We start from the raw sequence: 24,913 nt of genomic DNA, 5'->3' as shown, positions 1-24,913 counted from the left end.
GGTTGGGTTTGAGTGATAAAAGACGGGCTGGCCTGTGTGTTTTAGCTTGGGTTTTCAGTTGGGCTTAGGTAGGTTTGACCCAAGTAAAATAAAAAGGGAGGCTCGATGCCCTCTTCTTGCCCAAATCAGAAACGAACTTGCACTTCAGTCCCTGTACTTTCAAGTACTTTCACTGCGGCCCAGAACATTTTAAATTCCTTTCAACTCGGTCCTTAAATTAATTTCACTTTGGTCCCTGAATTTTATCTTTCATTTAATTTGGACCCCTGAACTTTGGAAAATATAATTTTTGTCCCCCAAAAGTTTTCAACTTTTTGTAATTCAGTCCTTGACAAATTTTGGCTCTCTTTATTATGATTGTTTCTTTTCTTCAATAACTAATTATGTTACTTTTGAACATATTCAACTTGTAATTTTTAGATATTTTAAATTTCTTTATGTTTGACATATTAGCGTGAGCTTAGTACTTTTATTATTATTGTTTTTTTTTAAAATTAAATTGGTGCCATGATTCTTTTGTTCATTGTGAGTATAAATAGGACAATTTGACTCCATTTAGTCACCACTTCAAAAGGGAGGTACCTCATTATTATTATTTCAATGTTAATTACGTGCTCTTATGTGCTCTTACGTGCTCCTATATGTTTATATATTTTTATATGCTTTGTTTATTTGATTTGAATGATCATTTAAATTTTCTTATACTTTTTTAGTTAATTTTATAATTATTTGAGAGGCATTTAAATACCTCAAAAATGTAATAGATAGGATAATTAGATTTGTTTTATTTTATTTCCCCTTTTAGATTGTAGTTAGGCGCTCCCCGATGTAATAGATAGGTTGTGTGATTATGTGGCTTATGTGTTACGTGCCTTACTTGCTTTCCTTAGGATTTTTGCATCTAGATATTACGCTTATGTGTTACGTGCTACGTGATCTTATGTGTTTATTTGTTTTAATTTATGTCTACTTGTCTTATTATGTATTAAAAATGCATGACGTCACCACACTAGTCCAACGCTAGTTGTGGTTTCTCCCTCCGTTTACTTGCTAGTCCAACGCTAGTAAGGATTTTTAGAAATGGGTTAGTCCAACGCTAGACCCTTAGATCGTTCGTGCGTTAGATTCATTTTTGTGTGATATTCATTACATTTTCACGCATATTTTCATTTTTAGGATCTTTTCCCATTTGCATGATATTTCCTATTATATTATCCCCTATCCTCTATATGTGTTAATCATGTCATTTAGAATTGCATTTCATTTAGGATATTGTATAATAAGTTAGCTCATTTGTTTGTGCATATTAGGAGAATTATTTTTCAAATATGGGAAATGGGTGATTATAACTTTTTAGTTTAAATGCCCCATTAATCCCTGTATAAGAAAATTATGTCACGAGTTTTTGCCTCCCATACCCTTTATGTTGTATTCCCTTTTTCTTTGATCACTTATATATGTATATAATTTAATTTCTTTTCTTTTATTTTAATTTCATCATTTACATACTCGTGACACTTTCAAGGAATCATTTTGGCCTTCGCAATTAATGCGATTGGTTCAATTAAACCCTTGAATGAACATGTTGCCCCTTTCGATATTTTTTTTTATATTTAGATTTGCATTCATGTAGGAAACATCCAAATGTGATAAATTAAGGGTTAGATTAGGAAAATTTTGACTAAATCTCGCAACTAGTTTAGACTAGGTTGAAAGGGTGCCTTAGGTTTGAGTTAATCGAACCTTTGCCTTCCCTTTCTTCAACCGTGACTCCCGAATCCATTTTCTCTTGTTTACAAAGACCTGGAGTTGTCAAAAAGGGTTTTATTTTATTTTATTTTACTTTATTTTTTGGGTGACTTGGTACACCAAAATTTCATACCAAGTGGCGACTCCTATTTTTTCTTAAAAACCCTTTTAGACTAAATTTTGGACCCAAATTGTCGCATTCTTTAAAGTCCCATTCTAGGTCCTTTTTCATTTATTTTAAAATAAGATTACATATTTTGTAAATACCTATTTTTATACTTCTATTTTTCCATCACGAAAAATGGGGCGCGACAACTTGGCGACTCCACTGGGGACGCTAGAGAGTCCAAGCACTTGGTTTAGTTGTCTTTTCTCTTTTTAACCCTTTTATTTATCGCATTTGGATGTTTAGGGTTGCATTTTCTCTTTTTTAGGATTTTTTGCATTGCGCGCGTATCAATTCACTCCCTCATCTATTTGTGTACGATTGATGGATGGATAGTTTATGTATGTTATCCCGCGCTTTGCATTGCATTTGGATGGGGGGATATTACCCTAGAGCCTCGCATTGGTTCTCGATCCCTCCCCTCCAAACCGAGCACTAGCATACGTGCATACGTTTTATTTTATCCCTCATTTATTTTTCTTTAGTGGCTTGTCACGCCACTCTTCCCTATTAGGATTAGGCGACCCACTTGGATGTGTGATCGCGACACGACGTGTGCGTAGCATGATTCTAGGGGTCACTCAATCTTCCATTTTAAGCTTTGGGTTGATAGCCTTTAGCTTTTAGTCGAAAATTGAGAATTTTTGATAGATTCACTTGGACATGTGGCCGTGGCACGACGTGCACGTAGCAATGTCTGGGGAATCGCTCGAGCCACCGACAAAGAACCTTGGGATTGATGACCTTTGGTTTCTAAGTCTGAAGGCTCGGGGATCTAAAACCTATCGAGTCTAGATGCATTAGTGAGCCGATACCTCATGCATCCATGATAGTTTACCTAGGGTAGAGTCTGCCTTACCCTATTAGGAACACTATTCACGAGGGGAGGGATCCAACCCCTCTTTATTGTTTTATCTTTGTGTATTACTTTGCTACAATGTGTTATGTGTATTTGTCTGATTGAACTAACTTTTCTTGGGTTTTGTCTCCATTGCATTCATAAACCCTAGAAAATAAGAGTCCTGGCATGGTACTCTCTAGGAGTCTACCCTATTTGATATGACACGTTTAAATTCAATGCTTCGCATTTACAGCATGATTACATTTCATTTTAGGCTCACCCCGGCATACAAAAGGGGGTTCTTTTAGGTCGTGTTTCATTTGTATACTGCATATTTAGTCGCTTTGATAAATTGGTATCATGCATAAACCTTAGAGGGAATGCCATTTAGGGAATCCCGTTATAGGAATAAACCACCTTTTGTCTCGGATATATAATCCAATGAGACTTACACGTTTATATTTTTTGTACCATCCAAAGGGGTAGTGCACAAGATAAGGTAGGATTTGATCCCTTCCGTGTGACGGCATTGAAAATAATGGAACAGTTTTTACGCATTAGAATATGAGCCTTTAATAATCACTTTTTGGCCATTTTATCAGAATTGGTAAAAATCCCTTGCGTAAAGGACATTAAGTTGAAGAAATTCACAAATTCCTCATTGTTGAGATGATAAGTATGTTAAGGCCAAATCTTGATTTTCGAAGGCTCATAGACTAATGAATCATAATGAATTTTTGAAAATTTTCAATGGGTAGACAATTCAATCAATTTTTGGAATAAACCATCAATTTCATTGGACCATTTTATTCATCAAATTCATCCGATCCATTTTTTCCTATTTCTTCACTTTTAGGACTAAGTCAATTTTGAATAAATCAGCAATTTCGTTTGACCAATTTACCCTTTTTTAGGGTGATTCGGTCAATTTTGAATAAATTAAATTTCATTCAATTCATGTGACCAGTTTACCTATTTTTAGGGCAATTCGGTCGATTTTGAATAAATCATCAATTTCATTCATTTCATTTTTACATCTAAGATGATTGAGTCGATTTTTTTTTATAGATCATTCGATCCTTACAATTTTGCTCGTTTTTAATTTCATCTTCATTCAATTTCATTTTGAATAAATCATCAATTTCATTCTGTTCATTTGGTCAGTGATCAAGTCGATTTTTGAATAAACTGGCAATTCTATCCAATCTATTTGACCAATTTATTCATTTTTAGGCCAATACAATCAATTTTGAATTAATCATCAATTCCATTCAATTCATTATTCATTTAATCAATTTTATTTTTTTATTTTTTTTTTGAATAAATTCTCAATTCCATCCAATTCATTTGATCAACTTTATTCATTTTTAGGATAATCCAGTCAATTTTTTGAACTAACCATCAATTTCATTCGATCCATTTAACTCGTTTATTCTCTTTTAAAGTTTCGATCTATGGTTCACCGAAGAAACTAGTCGAGATATTTCAATCCTTTCAAAAATAAGTTTTTCACACTAAATTGATTTTTAACATCACTTTATGTGTCAATCAAAACAATCAATCCATTCGGACTTTGTCCTCATTTTATTAGAACAAATTGTCTTTTGTCACTCCAATTATCCAGTCTTTTCAAAATTGTCTTTTCATTGAATCTCAATAAGTCGATCGGATCCATCAGGTATTGTATGGTGCCCACCCCAGAGGATTGCATTTTTCATACTAGGCCAACTCTTGGCATAAAAGGGTTCCCCCATAGGACATACATACCGATTTTGCAGTTTTGCTTACTAACTCTGGGTATTTTGCTTTTATTTTTTCCCCCTCCCCTGCATTTATAAAAGTTGTTTCAACAAGGTAAAAACATTTTTCCTATATCTGATAATATTTTTGGTCTGATAAATTTTGAAAATTACAAGTGTTGCTTGATTCTTGGGCAGATCCTACAATGTAAAAAAAAAAAAAACGATGATGAAAAAAATGAATGAAAAATCCATTTGAAAACGCTAGTGTAAAGTATCTCAAAAATCTTTTGATTCATTGTTTCTAATATATTTTGTCTCAAAAGATAGAAGGAGAAAGTGTGTATATATTTGAAAATGTATTCTTTAGAGATTTTTATTTGCTCACATGTATTATATTTGACCCAAAAAAAAAATTTCAAACATTTGAATAATAAAGTTTTTATTTAGACAATTATTGTTTTGTATATATTCATTCTTTATTTGCTCATTGAGAGATTTCATGATAGATTTTAAGGAATAAGACTAAATTGAAATTTTTCGACCTCTTGTTCAAAATTCATGAGTGCACGTCAAATTCCCAAAATTCTTTGCATACACTAGATTTGTGATCTAAACTATTCAATGGGAGTAGTCGAAAATAAAAGGGGTCATACAAATTTGATAGTTTGTCATAAAGATCAACCCCGACACTTTTTTCATTTTTTGTCCACTTCTATTGAACCTCCAAAGTCAGTCGCATTGATTGACTAGCTTCAAAGTGAGACAATTTTACTATGAAAATGTCCAGTGTGTCTAACCAGATTCAATCCACATCTGAGTGAAAACAAAAATGTATATTACTTTTTATTTGTTTTGAAAATTTGGAATGATACTTTAGGCTTTTGTTTCTCTATCTATATAGATTTTATCATTTATTTTCCCATTTGAACCTCCAAAAATAGAATTCCGTTTCAAATAAAAATCTAAATGATCATGACCATCCATGAAAAATTCTCAAATGTCAAAACGAAATGGATTTTCTCAATGGGCTATTCTTTACTTTGGTTGTCATGAGAAACAAGAATGATGCTTTGGCCATTGTTTCTACTATCCAAACACTTTCTATCCTTTGCATCCCCATTTGAGCCTAAATTGGTGGTTCGTTTCAAAAGCACTTATGATCGCACCCCCACACTGGGGAAGGAGATTTGAGAATTGAAAAAAAAAATTGCAAAAATGCTCAAAATTTTTTGCAAGAGAAAAATTACAAGTTGGGGGAATTTGACTCTACCATTGATATTTTGGTCTTCACTGTTGAAAAGAAAGAGGGGCCATATATACTCCAAATTAGGGAGTTTTCAATTTTATCATTGACATTGGGATATCAGTATTGGTAAAAAAAAAAAAAGAGAGAGAGAAAAGAAAATTGTGAAAAAATGAAAAAATGATTATAGAAAAAAAAAATGCGAAGACATCCAATGCTGCATTTCCCTTAGTGATTGTTGAAGAAAAAAGAGGATTGATAAGAAAAAGGGGGTCAAAAGGGGGTCCCGGATTTTAAATCCAAAACTGGGGCAATTTTTGTGAAAGAAGGCGATCTTAAGTGCGTTGTCCTTGAAAATTCTATTTTTTTTAGCTATCATTGTTAAGCCACATTACAAGCTCATAAAGTCCATTGCTGACTTATCTTTCATGACAATTTGAAGTGAAGATTTCGCCTTTAAGGAATTTACCAATTACTCATGATCATTAGGTCATAACTTGTTTCCATATGTTTAACTATCGTTTCTACCCATACATTACAAGCCCATAGAGCTTATATGTTAACTGAATTTTCTTAAGAAATAAGGGTGATAAGCTATTTGCTTTCACCAAGATGTGATACTGAATGTGTTGGATACAATTTGGGCACAAAAAAAAAAAAAGACAGATCCTGACATACCATCTCCCTGAGTCACCTCAAAATCATGAGTAATACCCATTTGTTTGGTCCTAAAAGATGAGCCAACGAGAAGAGGACCCTTTTCCCTCGATATCGATCCCAAAAAGAGGAAGAGATCTTTTGTAATTTGGTTTTGTTTTGAGAGATTTATCATGGAGCTTTCTACATGGCATTTAAAGTTTTTTGTGGAAAAATGCATTTTTTCTATTGTACATCAACTCACATTGCATGTTAGTTTTTTTAAATTTTGGAAGACACAGTTTTCTTGTTTTGTCCGAATAAATGGAGAATCACTCGAATAAAATTTTAGAATAGACCCAAATTGGGGCAAAAATTTTTGTAATATATCTGTGAGATTTTGTCAAATAGGTTCAAATTGAGGTAAAATTTTTAATACATTTGTAGGGTATGTCCAAGGTCAAGTATATTTCTCAAATCTTGATAAGTCAACACTTTGCATGAATGTTAATTGTTATATCATTACTCAAAAAAAAACAAAAAAACAAAAAAACAAAAAAAAATTGAAAATTGAAAAATTCAAGTGCTTTGAAAAATTCTCCTTATGCAGGTGTTTATGGTTGAGATCGAGGAAAAAGTGCAATTCAACTTGCAAATTTGGAGATTAGTCACGAATAAAAATGGAGCAATAATGCTACATTGCAAAGTGGAGGATCGGCTATTTGCTCAAAAGGAGTACATACTTTAGCAGCCAACTTGAAAAAAAAAAGAGAAAAGAAAAGAAAAAGGGGGAATGAAAAGCGAAAAAAAAAGAGAAAGAATAAAGGAAAAAAAAAAAGTAAAGACAAAAGACAAAAGAAAAGAAAGGGGGAATGAAAGAAAAAAAAAGAAGAGAATAATAAAAAATGAGGAAAAAATGGAAAAACGAAAAAAAAGAGAGAATAAAATAAAGGGGATTGAAAAAAAAAGAGAGTTTTTCCTTCGATTTTGCAAATTTTGCAATTGAACTCTGGGAGCGTTTCATTGGAGATTACATTTCTAAGTTAGGGCAACACCTTGCCCTCTTATGCTGAAATGGAAGTGGTAATACATGCCAAAACCGAGATCCCGTCCTTGCACATTTTGACAAAGGCTCAGGTAGAAGAAATCAAATGGATTAAGGAGCACAATGAGTTGCTATCTCTGATTGATGAAAAAGAGGTTGAATGTTTGTCATGGACAATGCTATCATCAAAGGATGGTTCGTTAGTTATGACAAGAAAGACAAATCTTGCTTATTTGAAGTGAGGGATAAGGTTTTGAAGTAAATTCTTCCGATTCAAGAGGAGGTTAAAGAAAAGTTTGCTCCGACTTGGCAAGGGCCATTTATTGTTCAAAGAGTGCTATCCGGAGGAACGTCCATTCTTACAGAACTGGATGGACAGGTCTTTCCTCTGCCAATCAATTCAGACATGTGAAATAAATTCTTTATCTGATTATATGATTTTTCTTTTTGAAATACCATCTATGGCGGATCAAAGGCGAGCCTTCTTCTTTTCTCTTTAAACATCTTATCCCTAGTTTTCCCCATTGAACCTCCAGAATAATTCAACCTTTTATTTGATAGCCCTCCTAAAGATTGCAAACTCCATACTGGGGTAAATTTTTATCTCTTATTTGTCATGAAAAAAAAAAGAAAAAAAAAAAGAAGTCAAAAGCCAAACTGGGGCAATTTTTTCGGTTTTAATACCCTCATAATGGGGCAAATATTGATAGAATGCGGTCTTAGGATTTTTGAAACCTCTTTGAAGATTTTGCTTTGAAGTTTAACACTTTTTCTACACCCCACATGCCCCCATCATAAAAATCATAAAGTCTCGACCTCCGCTTTAGTGGTATTTCTAATAAAAATCACTTAATCAAATGGCAATTGATGTCAGTACACCTTCACCATTTTTACATGGGAAGGGTTGTCGCGCTGATGCCATCCTTTCTTTAAATACATTTCTGAGTTGATAAATGTCGTTAACAAGATTTGTTCATTAGGTGAAAACCTGAAAGGGTGTCTTCAAAAGAATGAGAAAAAAAAAAAAAAAGAATGATGAAAAAGAAAAAAAAAAGAAGAAAATGAAAACAAAATAAAATAAAAAGGTGTGACCTTTGTGAAAATCCGAAAGGTTGAGGTCATCAAGGTGAGATTTTGGAGCACAAGAAAATCATGAACGAAAAGCGGGTTGCTGACACTTGAGATACTGGCCATTCATTCAAATCTGGTCATTAGAAAAGTTGATTTGTGGTACAAAGTGAGGTATGGCTGACTGATGCTGAAAAATGGAGAAGATTCAAAACAAGTTGCAGCACAACTCTTGAGGAGCAGTTTTGACATCGAAGGATCATGCTTGCATGGTTCTCAGGGCCAAAAGGAGCACAAGGAATCACATGGTATTGGTATCATATGATCACTCTTTTTGCTTTTTCAAAAGCATGAAAAATGTGGCTTTCGTTAAACATGATTTACACTGGGGCAAATATCAAAAGGAGTGAGCTCCAATTTTGGTAATACATTCTAAATCGGCTTTGTGAAAAAAAATAGTTTTTTAAAGTCGAGAAGATAGTGACACATGTATGTACCTCTCAAATCTCTTGAAAGGAGAGTTGTCATTGGTATTCTTCAAGTTTTAGAATTTGTCACCTTTGTTTTTTTTCAAAAACAAAAAAAAAACAAAAAAAAAAAGAAGATTACAAATCCACCAACTTGAGCCACAATGTCAAAATGCAAAGCAGATGATTGGTTGAACAAAATTGATTCAAATTGAGTCAATTTCTGAAATGATTTTTCAGGTAAGTATTCAAGAACTTTTTCATGCAATAACGTGTGTCATGTCTTTTATCACCGTTAGCATCGAGTACAACTCACTAACGCGTGTTTTATTTTTTCACATCCGTTAGCATCGGGTCCAACCCACTAACGTGCCTTTTATCACCGTTAGCATCGAGTACGACTCACTAACGCGTGTTTTATTTTTTCACATCCGTTAGCATCGGGTCCAACCCACTAACGTGTCTTTTATCACCGTTAGCATCGAGTACAACTCACTAACGCGTGTTTTACTTTTTCATATCCGTTAGCATCGGGTCCAACCCACTAACATGTCTTTTATCACCGTTAGCATCGAGTACAACTCACTAACGCGTGTTTTACTTTTTCATATCCGTTAGCATCGGGTCCAACCCACTAACATGTCTTTTATCACCGTTAGCATTGAGATTTGACTCACTAACGTGTGCTATTTTTTTTCACATCCGTTAGCATTGGGTCCAACCCACTAATGTGTCTTTCATCACCGTTAGCATCGAGTATTGACTCACTAACGTGTGTTATGTTTTTTTCACATCCGTTAGCATCGGGTTCAACCCAATAACGTGTCTTTTGTATATCATGTTGGGATTCGGCAGGTTTGGGTGTTATCCCACTGACCGTTTTATTTTATTGGATTCGGGTTTTATCCCACCAATCTGTTATTTCTTGACAATTTAATTTGCTGTTGGTGAGTCTCAGCGTCCACCGCGCACCCTTCTATCTCCCATTCATGACAAATTTAAATTCCTGTTGGAGCGTAATCGCGTCCCTCCGCGCATCAATTTAATTTCATGTTGATGAGTCTCAGTGTCCACCGCGCACCCTTCTACCTCCCCTTCTTGACAATTTAATTTTCTGTTGGTGAGTCTCAGCGTCCACCGCGCACCCTTCTATCTCCTATTCTTGACAAATTTAAATTCCTGTTGGAGCGTAATCGCGTCCCTCCGCGCATCAATTTAATTTTCTGTTGGAGCGTAATCGCGTCCCTCCGCGCATCAATTTAATTCCTGTTGGTGAGTCTCAGCGTCCACCGCGCACCGTTCTACCTCCCATTCTTGACAAATTTAATTGTCTGTTGCAGCGTAATCGCGTCCCTCTGCGCATCAATTTAATTTCCTGTTGGTGAGTCTCAGCGTCCACCACGCACCCTTCTATCCCCCTTCTTGACAAATTCAATTTTCTGTTGGTGAGTCTCAGCGTCCACCGTGCACCCTTATACCTCCCATTCTTGACAATTTAAATTCCTGTTGGTGAGTTTCAGCGTCCACCGCGCACCCTTCGACCTTCCATTCTTGACATTTTAAATTTCTGTTGGTGAGTCTCAGCGTCCACCGCGCACCCTTCTATCTCCCCTTCTTGACAATTTAAATTTTCTGTTGGAGCGTAATCGCGTCCCTCCGCGCATAAATTTAAATTTCTGTTGGTGAGTCTCAGCGTCCACCGCGCACCCTTCTACCTTCCATTCTTGACATTTTAAATTTCTGTTAGTGAGTCTCAGCGTCCACCGTGCACCCTTCTATCTCCCCTTCTTGACAAATTTAATTTTCTGTTGGAGCATAAACGCGTCCCTCCGCGCATCTTTTCCTAAATGACAAATTTAATTTTCTGTTGGTGAGTCTCAGCGTCCACCGCGCACCCTTCTACCTTCCATTCTTGACATTTTAAATTTCTGTTGGTGAGTCTTAGCGTCCACCGCGCACCCTCCTATCTCCCCATCTTGACTATTAAATTTTCTGTTGGAGCGTAATCGCGTCCCTCCGCGCATAAATTTAAATTTCTGTTGGTGAGTCTCAGCGTCCACCGCGCACCCTTCTATCTCCCATTCTTGACAAATTTAAATTGTTGTTGGAGCGTAATCGCGTCCCTCTGCGCATCAATTTAATTTCCTGTTGGTGAGTCTCAGCGTCCACCGCGCACCCTTCTATCTCCCATTCTTGACAAATTTAAATTCCTGTTGGAGCGTAATCGCGTCCCTCCGCGCATCAATTTAATTTCCTGTTGGTGAGTCTCAGCGTCCACCGCGCACCCTTCTATCTCCCCTTCTTGACAATTTAATTTCCTGTTGGAGCGTAATCGCGTCCCTCCGCGCATCTTTTTTGAAAAGACAAATTTAATTTTCTGTTGGAGCGTAACCGCGTCCCTCCGCGCATCTTTTTCTAGTTATGACAAGTTACTTTTCTTGACTGTTTTGACTAATAATTGTGATTTCTCATTCATTTTGTGTTTCATGTTTAGAAGTTCTGAGAGCTCAGACTTTTTCGACTTTGCAAAGACCATAGTTGGTCAATGCACTTGTTTCGTTGTGGTTCACTTGCATTCGAACTACGTTTGACCTGATTCCCATGGCGGGATACGTAGCCAACTCTACATGAGTTCGGTCATATGCTCTGCAATGTTATTGCATCATTTTGTCCAATAATTTCAACCAAGTGTTAGCTTGTTTAATTTAACTCAGGTGCAGTTAGAAGAGACAGGTAAGCAATTTGGTGTCTACGTCTTTGTCTTGAATTTCTTTGAAACTCTAGACAAAGAGGGACAAGGTGTAGACACCAAATTTTTGTCAATTTTTAATATTTTCTTGAATTTTTTCTATTTAATGAGTTATTTATTTTCTTGCATTTTAATTTGCATTTTTCTCATTTTTGCAGGTTTGTTTTAGGAAAAGAAGAAAAATTAAAAAAAAAAACAACAAACAAACAAAACAAAACAAAAGAAGGAAAATTAAGAAAATAAAAAAAATCATTCTAATCATTTTGTTTCATCAGAACCACTATTAACCCATTTTTACACTCCATCCTCATTAACATTTCTTCCCATTTTGGTAAAAAATTAATCATTGATAGCCCATGCATACTTCTTGTCTTTGGAAGAAAAAATCATCATTTGGCCCAACTTAACATTCCTAGTCAAGACATCACTCGGCTCTCTCTGGGGGAAAAGGAGGAAAAAAAAACACACACAAAAAAGGCTCTACTGTTGGCTACAAAAATCTCCTCTCTCGGCTCTCTCCCACAGGACAGAAGACAAGCCATAACAAGAAAAAAGAAAAAGAAAAACTCCTCTCTCCATTCGGCTCCCTCTCTTTTCCTAATATACACACACAGAATCAAGCACAAGAAAGCAAGCAATCGGACGCGAGGAGATTGGAATTTCATCAACAATTTTAACTAAGGTCATAAGAGGTATCAACACTTCCATTGAACTATTTCCCGTTTTTTTTTCTTTATCGTGTTGAATTCATGTATTATTGGTTGTTCCTGCTGTTTTCTTGTTGTTGCTGCTGGTGTTGTTGAAATTTTGGGGTAAAGCCATGAATAAACATTAAGGAAAAGATTATTTCTGTGAATGCATGTTAATTGTTTGAAAAAATGCCAAAAAGAATTTTAGGGACTGTTTTGCCTTAATTCAGCCTTTTTATGTTGTTTTCTTGTTCAACTTAGATTATAGTTGTAATGTAGAAGTTATAAGGAGGGTTTTGGCATAATTTTTAAGATTTTTGGTGAAGATTATAGTGTTTTAAAAAATAAAAAACTGGACTGGCTTTTTGCTTTTCGGCCACCTTCGGGTCATCTTTTGTAAAAATTAACTCCGGAAATGGAACCTACGCGAAAAATGGAGTGGAGAGGTGTATTTTGAGAAATTTTGGCCACTGGAAAAGTCGCCGGTGACCGGCGGTCCGGTGGCGCCGCCACCATGGCTACCAGCTGAAGCTTCTTCGGTTGGCCGAAGAAGAAGGAAAGGAAACGTATGGGGAAGAAAAGAGAAAGAAAAGAAAGAAAGAAAAAAGGGGTTTGGGCTAATGTTTTATTTCGGTTGGGCCAAGAGTTAGTTTTGGTTGGGTTATGAAAATGGGTTTTGGTTTATTTTCTTTTGGGTTTCTGTTGGGCTAAGAGTTTTGAGTCCATATATTTTGGTTGGGTTTGAGTGATAAAAGACGGGCTGGCCTGTGTGTTTTAGCTTGGGTTTTCAGTTGGGCTTAGGTAGGTTTGGCCCAAGTAAAATAAAAAGGGAGGCCCGATGCCCTCTTCTTGCCCAAATCAGAAACGAACTTGCACTTCAGTCCCTGTACTTTCAAGTACTTTCACTGCGGCCCAGAACATTTTAAATTCCTTTCAACTCGGTCCTTAAATTAATTTCACTTTGGTCCCTGAATTTTATCTTTCATTTAATTTGGACCCCTGAACTTTGGAAAATATAATTTTTGTCCCCCAAAAGTTTTCAACTTTTTGTAATTCAGTCCTTGACAAATTTTGGCTCTCTTTATTATGATTGTTTCTTTTCTTCAATAACTAATTATGTTACTTTTGAACATATTCAACTTGTAATTTTTAGATATTTTAAATTTCTTTATGTTTGACATATTAGCGTGAGCTTAGTACTTTTATTATTATTGTTTTTTTTTTTAAAATTAAATTGGTGCCATGATTCTTTTGTTCATTGTGAGTATAAATAGGACAATTTGACTCCATTTAGTCACCACTTCAAAAGGGAGGTACCTCATTATTATTATTTCAATGTTAATTACGTGCTCTTATGTGCTCTTACGTGCTCCTATATGTTTATATATTTTTATATGCTTTGTTTATTTGATTTGAATGATCATTTAAATTTTCTTATACTTTTTTAGTTAATTTTATAATTATTTGAGAGGCATTTAAATACCTCAAAAATGTAATAGATAGGATAATTAGATTTGTTTTATTTTATTTCCCCTTTTAGATTGTAGTTAGGCGCTCCCCGATGTAATAGATAGGTTGTGTGCTTATGTGGCTTATGTGTTACGTGCCTTACTTGCTTTCCTTAGGATTTTTGCATCTAGATATTATGCTTATGTGTTACGTGCTACGTGCTCTTATGTGTTTATTTGTTTTAATTTATGTCTACTTGTCTTATTATGTATTAAAAATGCATGACGTCACCACACTAGTCCAACGCTAGTTGTGGTTTCTCCCTCCGTTTACTTGCTAGTCCAACGCTAGTAAGGATTTTTAGAAATTGGTTAGTCCAACGCTAGACCCTTAGATCGTTCGTGCGTTAGATTCATTTTTGTGTGATATTCATTACATTTTCACGCATATTTTCATTTTTAGGATCTTTTCCCATTTGCATGATATTTCCTATTATATTATCCCCTATCCTCTATATGTGTTAATCATGTCATTTAGAATTGCATTTCATTTAGGATATTGTATAATAAGTTAGCTCATTTGTTTGTGCATATTAGGAGAATTATTTTTCAAATATGGGAAATGGGTGATTATAACTTTTTAGTTTAAATGCCCCATTAATCCCTGTATAAGAAAATTATGTCACGAGTTTTTGCCTCCCATACCCTTTATGTTGCATTCCCTTTTTCTTTGATCACTTATATATGTATATAATTTAATTTCTTTTCTTTTATTTTAATTTCATCATTTACATACTCGTGACACTTTCAAGGAATCATTTTGGCCTTCGCAATTAATGCGATTGGTTCAATTAAACCCTTGAATGAACATGTTGCCCCTTTCGATATTTTTTTTTATATTTAGATTTGCATTCATGTAGGAAACATCCAAATTTGATAAATTAAGGGTTAGATTAGGAAAATTTTGACTAAATCTCGCAACTAGTTTAGACTAGGTTGAAAGGGTGCCTTAGGTTTGAGTTAATCGAACCTTTGCCTTCCCTTTCTTCAACCGTGACTCCCGAATCCATTTTCTCTTGTTTACAAAGACCTGGAGTTGTCAAAAAGGGTTTTATTTTATTTTATTTTACTTTATTTTTTGGGTGACTTGGTACACCAAAATTTCATACCAAGTGGCGACTCCTATTTTTTCTTAAAAACCCTTTTAGACTAAATTTTGGACCCAAATTGTCGCATTCTTTAAAGTCCCATTCTAGGTCCTTTTTCATTTATTTTAAAATAAGATTACATATTTTGTAAATACCTATTTTTATACTTATATTTTTCCATCACGAAAAATGGGGCGCGACAGTGCGCACAAGCGACATCTATTTCTTGGATAAAATGGAGCATGGTCTAAGTAACATCCGAGGCATTCCATTGGGAAGCATTATCACCAACCACATGTGGACAGTGGTTCGCAGTAACGATATCAAACATGCTTTCCCATATCCTCAGTTTTTGACCTTGGAGTTTCAAAGGGTTGGAGTGGATTTTTCTAACACTATCCCTACGGGTCTCAAGAAGAAAGATGTCTTTACACTGGATTTTTACAGGTTCATTCTGAAAAGTAAAGAAGTAGGTGGTCCTTCAACTCAAGAAGGTGCTCAAGGAGACATTCGACACGAGGAGGAAGCTGAGATTGAACGTATTGAAGGAGCTCAAGGGGTTGAAACAACTGAGCCGTCTCCCTCCCGTCGTCCATCCTCACCTCAGGACACTCGGTTGTTTTTGAAGAAGATAATGGATAAGTTGCTTTGCGTCGAGGCTGAGGTGAAGAAGAGCCGCCAAGAGAACAAACGGAACTCCGAGCGTCTTCGTCGCATTGAAACCAAGCTGGGTATTGAAGCTCCTCCGACTCCACCATCTTCACCTGACCAAGCGACTACTTGAGGGAGTGTTCATCACCTCGTGACATTGTCACTAGTTTTTCTTTTATTTTCGGTTGTATTTGTGATGTTTAACTTTTAGTGGTTTTCATTTTTTCTTATGTGTGAACTAATCCAAGTGGTCTTCATCTATGTTTTCAGACTTCTTATGGTTGGAAATTCGTCACTTGGCCATGGATTCTGATTACGCAAGTTCAATTGAGCAGTTTTTTCTTTTACTCTTTATTTATTTTCCTTTTCTTACATTGAGGACAATGTGAAGTTTAAGTGTGGGAGAGGAAAATATTGGACTTGCATTTATTTGCCATGTGATGATATTTTGTGGATATAAATGCTTAGAAATGTTGGAATTGTGTGTGAATTATTTGCCATGTGGATAATTTGCCTGAAATTGGGTTTGATGGCAGGGAGTTTTCATCCATTTATAAGGAGAAACTCTGTAAAAAATTTTCTAAAATCTTTTTCAATATTTCACTATGGCCTAAAAGTTCTTCAATTTTTGCATTTTCATTCAAAAAGGGCTAAATTGTTCCACCTTTAAATGTTTAAATTCTTCCAATTGTTGAAACTTTATGTGTATTTTGGAAGATTTAGTTCTCATTTAACTTGGAAATAGTTATTATGCAATTAGAATTTTTACATTTTAGAAAGTATATTTGGTAAAGTGAGGAAAATTATGCCTATAATTTTACACGTTTAATGAGATTTCTTCTCTTTACTTAATTTTGCAAGTGATTGATATAGTCCATAAAGGTTATACTCCTCCTTTGATTATTCTTATATATTTCCTAAGAAGGAATATCTATTTATTGTCCTTTCTTTTTTTTAAAAAAAAAAAACAAAGAGAGAAAAATAAAAAAAATAAAAAAAAGAGAGAAAAGAAAGTAAATAAAAATTGTTCTACTCCAATGATTCTCGTACCAAGTAACCGGGGGTTGGCATCTATAAATGTCGACATTCGCGTAAAAAGGTACTTGAATTAAGAGTATGCATAGCAACTTGAATAAGTGAAATGTTGAGTGTAGACACCAAATTTTTGATTTTTTAACTTTGTTTACTTCTAGCTTTATTTGTTTCAATTTTAGGATTCTTTAATTTAATTTTATTTTATTTTGTTCTGATTTATTTTTATTATTATTGTTATTTATTTTATTTTATTTTATTTTTATTTTCATACTAAATTTCAGAAAAACAAAAGAAAAAGGAAAAAAGTGAAAATGGCAAGTGGGGAGGCATGCATTGGGACAAGTGTCCTTTTTATGTATTGGACAACTAAGGGATTAGGGGGCAGACACTTGGAGGTCAAAGGGGAGCAACGGACAACAAAGGATTAGAGAGGCTAAAACAGAAACGGAGAAACGGGATGGCAGCCTAGGTGGAGGGACAGAGAAAAACTAAAAAAGAGAGGTCTGGCACGGCTGGAAAAGTCTGGGGAGCTTGGGGGGGAGAAGAAAGAAACAGAGGGGAAAAAACAGAGAGGGCCGGCTAGGTTTTGGGCATGAAGGCTTCAACGAACTGGGAGAAAAAGAGAAAAGAGGAAGAGCGCGAGGGGGCTAAGAAAAAACAGAAAAAACAGGGGAAATGGGGAGTTGAGAGAAAGGGGGGCGGATGAAAGGAACCGAGGAAAAAATCAGAAAAAGGAAAAAGAAAGGAACGGCTACGCGGAAGCTGGGAAGAAAGGGAGTGAAAGGAAAAAACAGAAACTAAGAATTGAGGGAGGAATTGAAAAGGGCTTCAGCTGCGGAAAGGCAAGAAACAAGAAGAAAGAAAAACTAGCTACTGGTGGCGGCGGAGTATTCGAGCAAGAGCAAACAAAAGAAAAACAGAGGGAGCTAGGGTTGAGAGGCAAGAAACGAAACTAAAGAAAGGAAAAGGAAGCTGGCGGCTGAGTGAGAAGTGAAAGGGGAGGAGAAAATCTGGACGGCGAAACAAGGAAAACCGAGAAGGAAGCCGCGGCTGAAATCTGGAACTTGGAGGAGGAATTTCGGGCAGAGTAAAACGGACAGAAAGGAGCAAGCAAAAAGAGAGGAAAAGGCTGAAGTTGAACAAATCAAGGAAACCATAATTGAAGGAACCACCACCGCTCATAGCCGTTGACACCTCACCGATTTCACCGTCATTACCTGCAGAATCTCCCAAGCAAGAGCTCTGTAAGTTTTTCTATTTAAATTTCAGTTCTTCTCAAGTTTGTGAAATGGGTCTGCCGTGGCTTCATCTAGTGTGATTTTCCTGCTAATTGGCCTCAAATTTTTTAATATGGATGCTGTACACGTCGATTGGGCTGAATTTGTCTGTTTCTAATAAATCTTGGGGCTGTATATGACATCAATTGAACAAAGATTTGCTGAAATTTTTATGGCCATTTATTGTTTGATAAAATGCCCAATTGAGAATTCTACTTGAAGATGATCTGCCTGCGTTTTGTGTGTAAGGAAAATGAACATTCGGTTGGCTTATTGTTTGTCCGAGCATAATAGCTAATTTTTTTTTCTAATAAAAAGCAGTGTTTTTGAGAGGCTTTGACGTGTTGTTTCCTTGTGCCTTTTTCTGTCTTTATTTCTCTCTCTATGCTTTTCTATGTTTGAATCCAAACTGATGTCACGAGAAGGAGTGTCGTGAGTTCATTGTCTGTTGGGAATTGTTGGAATTGAAACCAAATTCCTGGTATTGTTGACCGAAAGAAGGCTGAGATAATAACTGATGTTAGCTCGGTGGAGAAGATGATTATTTGTCCAAATTGCCAAAATTTTTGCTGCTTTCGTTCTTGTTTTTGCATCCTTTCGATGGGTCTCTGTAGCTTGCATCTTGGTTAAATTTCAATGATTAGAGCTGTAAGGTCTTGTTTTTTTTTTGTTTGAATGTTTGATGTGTGATTGGACGTTGTTTGCGTCTGGCATGAATTTCATAAGAAGTATTGTTACAGAAACGTCTTGATTGCATGCTCTTCAATTTTTGTTCTTTGGTTGACCTTCAAGGGTTTGTATCCTGCCTGTTGTGTTGAGTTTTGGAGCTTAATAGGAATGGGTTAATGAATTTGATGATTTGGTTTGAGGTGGCCTAAGTTGCTTCGGTTGTATATGCTGCAAAAATCATAGAAATCAGTGATGAAGAAGAGTTTCTGTGAAGAAAAAGCCTTCTGCGAAGAGCATGCATGAACAAATCTGAAAATTGCAATTTAACCCCTCAAATTTTATCTAATTTCCCGGTGGCCCAAAATATATAAAAAATCGAATTGATTTGGCCCTTTTAAATTTTAATCATCCTTTATATCTTGGGTGAATTGTTGGGTTTTGTTTGTTTGTTTCCTGGGCTTGTAGTTGGATTTGGGGGTTAAAGCCCATTCATTTTGTTGGGTTTGTTTGATAAAAATGATGTTTTGGCCCGCATCTGTTTGTTGGACTCTTTTTGGGCTTAGGAAGCTTTGACCCAAGATGAAATAAGAAATAGGCCCACAAGCTTGTTTGCTCAAGTAATCCAGAGAACGAATTTGCAGATCAGTCCCTATACTTTTCTTTAACTTCACTGTGGCCCTAAAACTTCTAGTTCCTTTCAATTAGACCTTAATTTAATTGAAAATAGGCCCCTGAATTTTATTTTTCTTTAATTGTGACCCCAAATTTTTGTGATGATTATAATTTGACCCCAAAGCTTTGTTAATTTTTGCAATCAAGTCCTTTATTGTTTTAATTTTTTGAATATAGGTTGTTTACATGATTTTAATGGATTCAATTTCACGATTATTTGTTAATTAAAGTGATGCCTTGACCTTTCTTTGTTTTTGGAGGGTAAATAAGTGATTTCATTTCATTAGAGCTCCAACTTCAAGGGAGGTAATCTCTATCTCCTTGATTTTATTTTTCCAACGTGCTCCTATGTGCTTTTTCGTGAATTTTGCATGTTTTATTTCGTGCTTGTTTATTTTATTTTTATTTTTATCTACATTGGTTGTTCTTTAATTCCATTTTCTTCTAATGTAATTATTTGGAGGCTTGAATGCCAAATTTGTAATAGTTAGGTATTTATTTTATTCCTTTTCCCCCTCTTAGATTGTAGTAGGCCCCCTTCAAATGTAATAGTTAGGGTTTGTTTGCTTGTGTGATTTGCATGCTTACGTGCTATGTGTTACCGCTTTCTTAGGGTCTTGCATCTAGATATTATGATTATGTGTTATGTGTTTTTGTGATATTATGTGTTTACATGCTTTCTTTAGACTTTACATGATTAATTTAGTTATAATTGATGTGTGACGTGTTATCACACTAGTCCAAAGCATGTTGTGATCCAATTCTCGATACCACATTAGTCCAATGCTAGTTGTGGTTCCCTTGTCCGATTTCTCACTAGTCCAATGCTAGTGAGGAAGTAGAAATAAGGGTTAGTCCAATGCTAGACCCAATAGGGCCGCCCCTCGCTAGTACATACTCGCATGCCTTCATTACATTTCATTCATTTTTCCTTTTAGTATTGCTCATTTTGCATGCTCCCCTAACCCTTCCCTTACACATTTAGAACTTCGCATCTCATTCTAGTTATTAGGGTCATTTGCTTGCATAGGTTAGGGAGTCACCCTTCTGGTAAGGGGAATGGACGAGTGTGGCTACATATAGCCTTAGCACGCTCATTCTTTTTCTAACCAAAAGGTAAATTAAAAGTCACGATTTAGGGTCTCCCCGTACCCATTTTGCTTGCATTCCTCTAGGGTTCATGCATTTCATTTACCCCCTATCACTTGCACACATGCACTTTATGTTATCACACTACCCACTATCATTTTGCACTCTCACTTCATATACTATTACTTTTTCCACATGTTCACTTCACATGACTCTTATCTTACACATTCTCACTCTACCACTAGCACTTTACATACTACCACTGAGCACACATACACTTCACACTATCACTTTACATACCTCACCTTGCACACCCATTTGCACACTCCCACTTACGCACTATTATCTTTTATTTCTTTCACTTCACACAAGTTCATGTTTTCACATTGCATACATCCATTCCACTCATTTTTACGTCATTAGCCTTATTCATGACCTCTTGGAGGGCTTATCCTTGGCTCTCACAACTTCATGTGATTTAGTCCGATCGAACCTCTAAGAGATATTTGTCCCTTTCGATGCCTCATTAGGTTTAGGATTGCATTCATATTAGATACATCCAAACGCGATACATCTTTTGTTTAGAAATTAGGAAAATCATGACTAAATCACGCAACTAGGTTAAGCTAGGGTAAAAGGGTGCCTTAGACTTTGTCTTTGCCTTCCCTTTTATCAACCGCGACCCCCGAACTCGTCTCTCTGATTTTCGTAGGCTAGGAGTCATCTAAAAAGGTTTTTACTACACTTTTTCAAAAACTACTTTTTGGGTGATTTGGTACACTCCAACTAAATACCAAGTGGAGACTCCTGTTTTTTTCAAACCTTTTTAGATTATTATTTTGGCCAAACCGTCGCATTTAAGAGTCCCATGGCCTTTTTTCTTTATTTCTCACATTCACACACTTCACATATTTCACACACTACACATTATGATTTCAAAACGACTCTTTTCCGATTTTCCAAAAATGGGGCGCGACATTGAGTAACTGGGGATCTTCACCTAAAAGTGTCGATTTTCGCGTAAAAAAGGTATTTTCACTATTTAAGTAAAATTAGTATGAATAAATCCCTCTTAGTTATAGAATTTTGAGAAAAAGATTATTATAGGAGGAGGAAGGCTATAAATTGACTATGTGATTTGCTTATTTATAAAATTAAGTTAGGGTAAGAGATTAAGTTTAACTTGTTGAATTTAGGGTATAATTATCTTTCCTTTACTTGATATTATGAGTATTTAGTGTAATTTGAACAATGATATAATGATTATTTTCCAAGTCTTGAGGAATTAAATTGGACAAAGTGCATATATTGTTTCACCTCTTGAATCATTGTAGTTGATTATGCGTGGATTGCTTGAGGACAATCAATGATTCAAGTGTGGGGGAGTTGATAAGTGACTAATTTATGTAATAATTGTATGATATTTTATATTATTTTTAGTCACTTTAGTTATATTATTGGAAGAAAATGAATCATTTTGGCTATAATTGGTGAAAAATGCTTTTAAGTGATTAAATGAGGTTTTTATCACTTTTTAGTGGGATTTTGTGTATTTTGACAGTTTTGACATATTTTCGTATTTCAGCTATAACTTGAGTTACAGTAATCGGATTGAGATGATTCTTGAACCAATTTGAAGATAAGAGATAGATCTACGACTTTGGTGAAGACATCTGAATCCAATTTGAAGGTTTTCAAAGTCAAAAAGCTGAATTACAGTAGCAAATTTTTACTGGTCGAAGCTGAAACAAGGCTAGGCAAGGGTTTTTTGGTCATTTCTCAGCCTACACAAATCCAAATGAGGTGATTCTTGATGTATTGGAAAGCTAACTCAATGGGCTACAAGTTTCATGTTTTGGTCAAGAGCTAAATCAGCTTTTATCATCAAGAAAAGTTCAGTTGAAGTTGACGCAAAATCGGAGCAGAGCTGGAAATTGAACAAAAGTGCACTAAAGTGGCACTGTAGCAATCCGGCCGGAATCTAGCCGGATTTGTGGCCGGATTTATGGCCAGATTGTGGTCAGAGAAGGCTGCTCTTTACGCGGAAAACTTATTTTCACCTCCAACAAGTCATATGCAATGCCAGGCATGTGAGAACCACTTTGCAGCTGTAAAAGGGTGGTGTAGGCCTCATTTTCTTGACTTCCTTTGTCTCGATATAGCCAAATTCATTGCAAGATTGGAGAATAGAGAGACATACGGGAGAACTTGGAGAGTGCAGAAATGTGGCTCTTTCATCTTCTAAGTGTTAGGTTAGCATTAGTGTAGACTAGTATAGTTCATCCATCCTTGTATGTTAGCTAGATTAGGATGAAGATGGAGATGAAGAAGAAGGAGTTGAAGCTCAAGTGACATGGGTTATCTCTTCTCCAACTCTTTATCTTTTGTATCAGATTCTTAAGTATGGTTAATATACAAGTTCTAGATTTTGTGTTTAATATGTATCTTTAAAGTTAATGCCTTGGGTTTGGTTGAATTTTCTATAATTGTTAGTGTTTATTATTTGGTTATTTGATTTGAGCAAGTTATTTAGCACTTTGGCTCTTTAAATCATAATTAATCTGGTACCATTGATTGTGATTATCTAAGGTGTTGTTTCTGCAATGAAAATTGAGATTTAACACTAGTTCAAGAAGTGTTAAACATAGGGAGTACACTCATGAAAGTAGAGGTGCACCTATGTGGTTTTTAGTGATTCATTTCATATAATTTCATTGAAGAAATGAACTTGTAGCTAATTTCATAACCATGAAAATAGGTATGGATTAGTTATGAGTATAGCTGATTCACTACGAAAATAGGTTTCACATGTTTAAGGAAATTACACCATAACTAGCCTAGATGTAGTACTCAATGATCCAAATATAGCACTTGCATGAGTAGTTAGAGATACCTCAACCTAAAGAGCTTTTATTTGTTATTTTGTATAATTTCAGTAGGTTAAATTTGTTATAATTCATTGATAGTCTAATAATAGAGAAGTTTTAGTAATACCGGTAATTGTTCACTCTTCCCTGTGGGATCGACCCGATATATACTCTAAACTACTAGTTGACCTGTATACTTGCAGTGAACGGGTGTAATTCGATTTTTTTTAACTTGTACGTATGTAAAATACCCGTCACATTTCCTATAAGTGGACCAAACATTAATCAAAATATTTGACCACTAATCAAAATCTCATATATATATATATATATATATATATGAACATAGGGATCCACAAGCTAATACATATATACTTCTCATTTTTTCTTTTCTTCTTTTTTATTCAAGCTCCCAAACACTTAGTTTTTTTTTTCCAAATTTTAACAAGGGGATATAATTAACTCTAAGTGTTCAACCTTTTTGACGTGAACTCTGATATCTCCGAAATAAAGGAACTTGGTTACTCAACTTTCACCGCTTCAAGAATTACATACTCATAACTATCATCACTATTTGACTCGAAAGTCAACATTTGCTCAATAAAGACCCCCAATTACTAGACAACAATAACCAGTGGAGTATAATCCAATTTAATAAACTCGTAAGCACAAACAAAAACACAAAAGCTTACTTCATATCCCGATAACATTGAAATTAAGATCAATGATCAGTCCAAATTCACAAGAAAAGTGCTGAAAAAATATTTTCAATACCTAGAAAAGTTAGTGAAATTTGAAAAGGTCTCAAAGTATCAAATATTTACGAAGTATTCTAAAACAACCTCGTTTAACACTTAACATATTCATACATATAAGTTTTAAACAATAATAATATTTGAAATAAGTCATTGCCTATTAGGGAGTATATATAATAAGAACATAAATTTTAAAAATGTAAACCCAAAATTTCACTTCACTCATTTACCATCCCCCAAATTTAAAACAACATTGTCCCTAATATTAGGGAGAAAAAAATAAAAAACAATAGCAATAAAAAAGATGAAAATGAACTCCTTTGATGACAAGAAGTACCAATGACCAAATTGGGGTGAGAGGGAATCACCAATTACCATCCTAAAAGTCAAGTGCTAGAATCCATCCTACCAAAAAAAAAAAAGAAGAAGAAGAGAACCCTACAAATAGGAGTTAAATACACCTACAAATAATCCAAACTAGAAAATATTTAAATACCATCACCAATCCTGTAAGCAAGAAAACTAAGGATAAATATATAAAGGAAAAGAAAATTGGGTTGCCTCTTGACAAGTTCTAAGTTCTATGTTTTCAGTTACAAAAGGCAAATATGATTATGGTGGATAAAATTCTTTAGACAACTTTACTTTCTCTATCATATGTGCCTGAAATCTTTCACAATTCTACACATCAATATTACACTTCTGTACCCCCCAATTGGAATACTAGTGATGATTTGGCTTGGGTCTCAACTCTAAGTCTTGCTCTGTAACATATTTCTCACCAGATAAATCATCAATAGCATCAAGATATGAACAAGATTCATAAGAACAATAATTTAAGGGTTCAAAAATATTATATCTTCATTTTCCTTACCAACCCCTAAAGTTAATTTTTCTTCTAGCAAAT

The 24,913-nt window shown here is 35.2% G+C and overlaps 2 long non-coding RNA genes across 2 annotated transcripts; both read left to right on the top strand.

Annotated features, from left to right (window-relative positions):
- Window positions 1–11,781: 11,781 nt before the first annotated feature.
- Window positions 11,782–16,121, top strand: LOC140021798 (uncharacterized). The gene is made up of 2 exons (XR_011825780.1): window positions 11,782–12,398; window positions 15,439–16,121. It is a non-coding gene; the product is annotated as an uncharacterized lncRNA (long non-coding RNA).
- A 572-nt stretch (window positions 16,122–16,693) lies between these two features.
- LOC140021672 (uncharacterized) lies at window positions 16,694–22,822 on the top strand. Its single transcript, XR_011825572.1, has 2 exons — window positions 16,694–19,601; window positions 21,970–22,822. It is a non-coding gene; the product is annotated as an uncharacterized lncRNA (long non-coding RNA).
- Window positions 22,823–24,913: the final 2,091 nt, after the last annotated feature.

This window comes from Coffea arabica, chromosome 11e, assembly GCF_036785885.1.
Source record: "Coffea arabica cultivar ET-39 chromosome 11e, Coffea Arabica ET-39 HiFi, whole genome shotgun sequence".
Lineage (NCBI taxonomy): Eukaryota > Viridiplantae > Streptophyta > Magnoliopsida > Gentianales > Rubiaceae > Coffea > Coffea arabica.
This window is presented reverse-complemented; position numbering and strand designations above follow the sequence as displayed.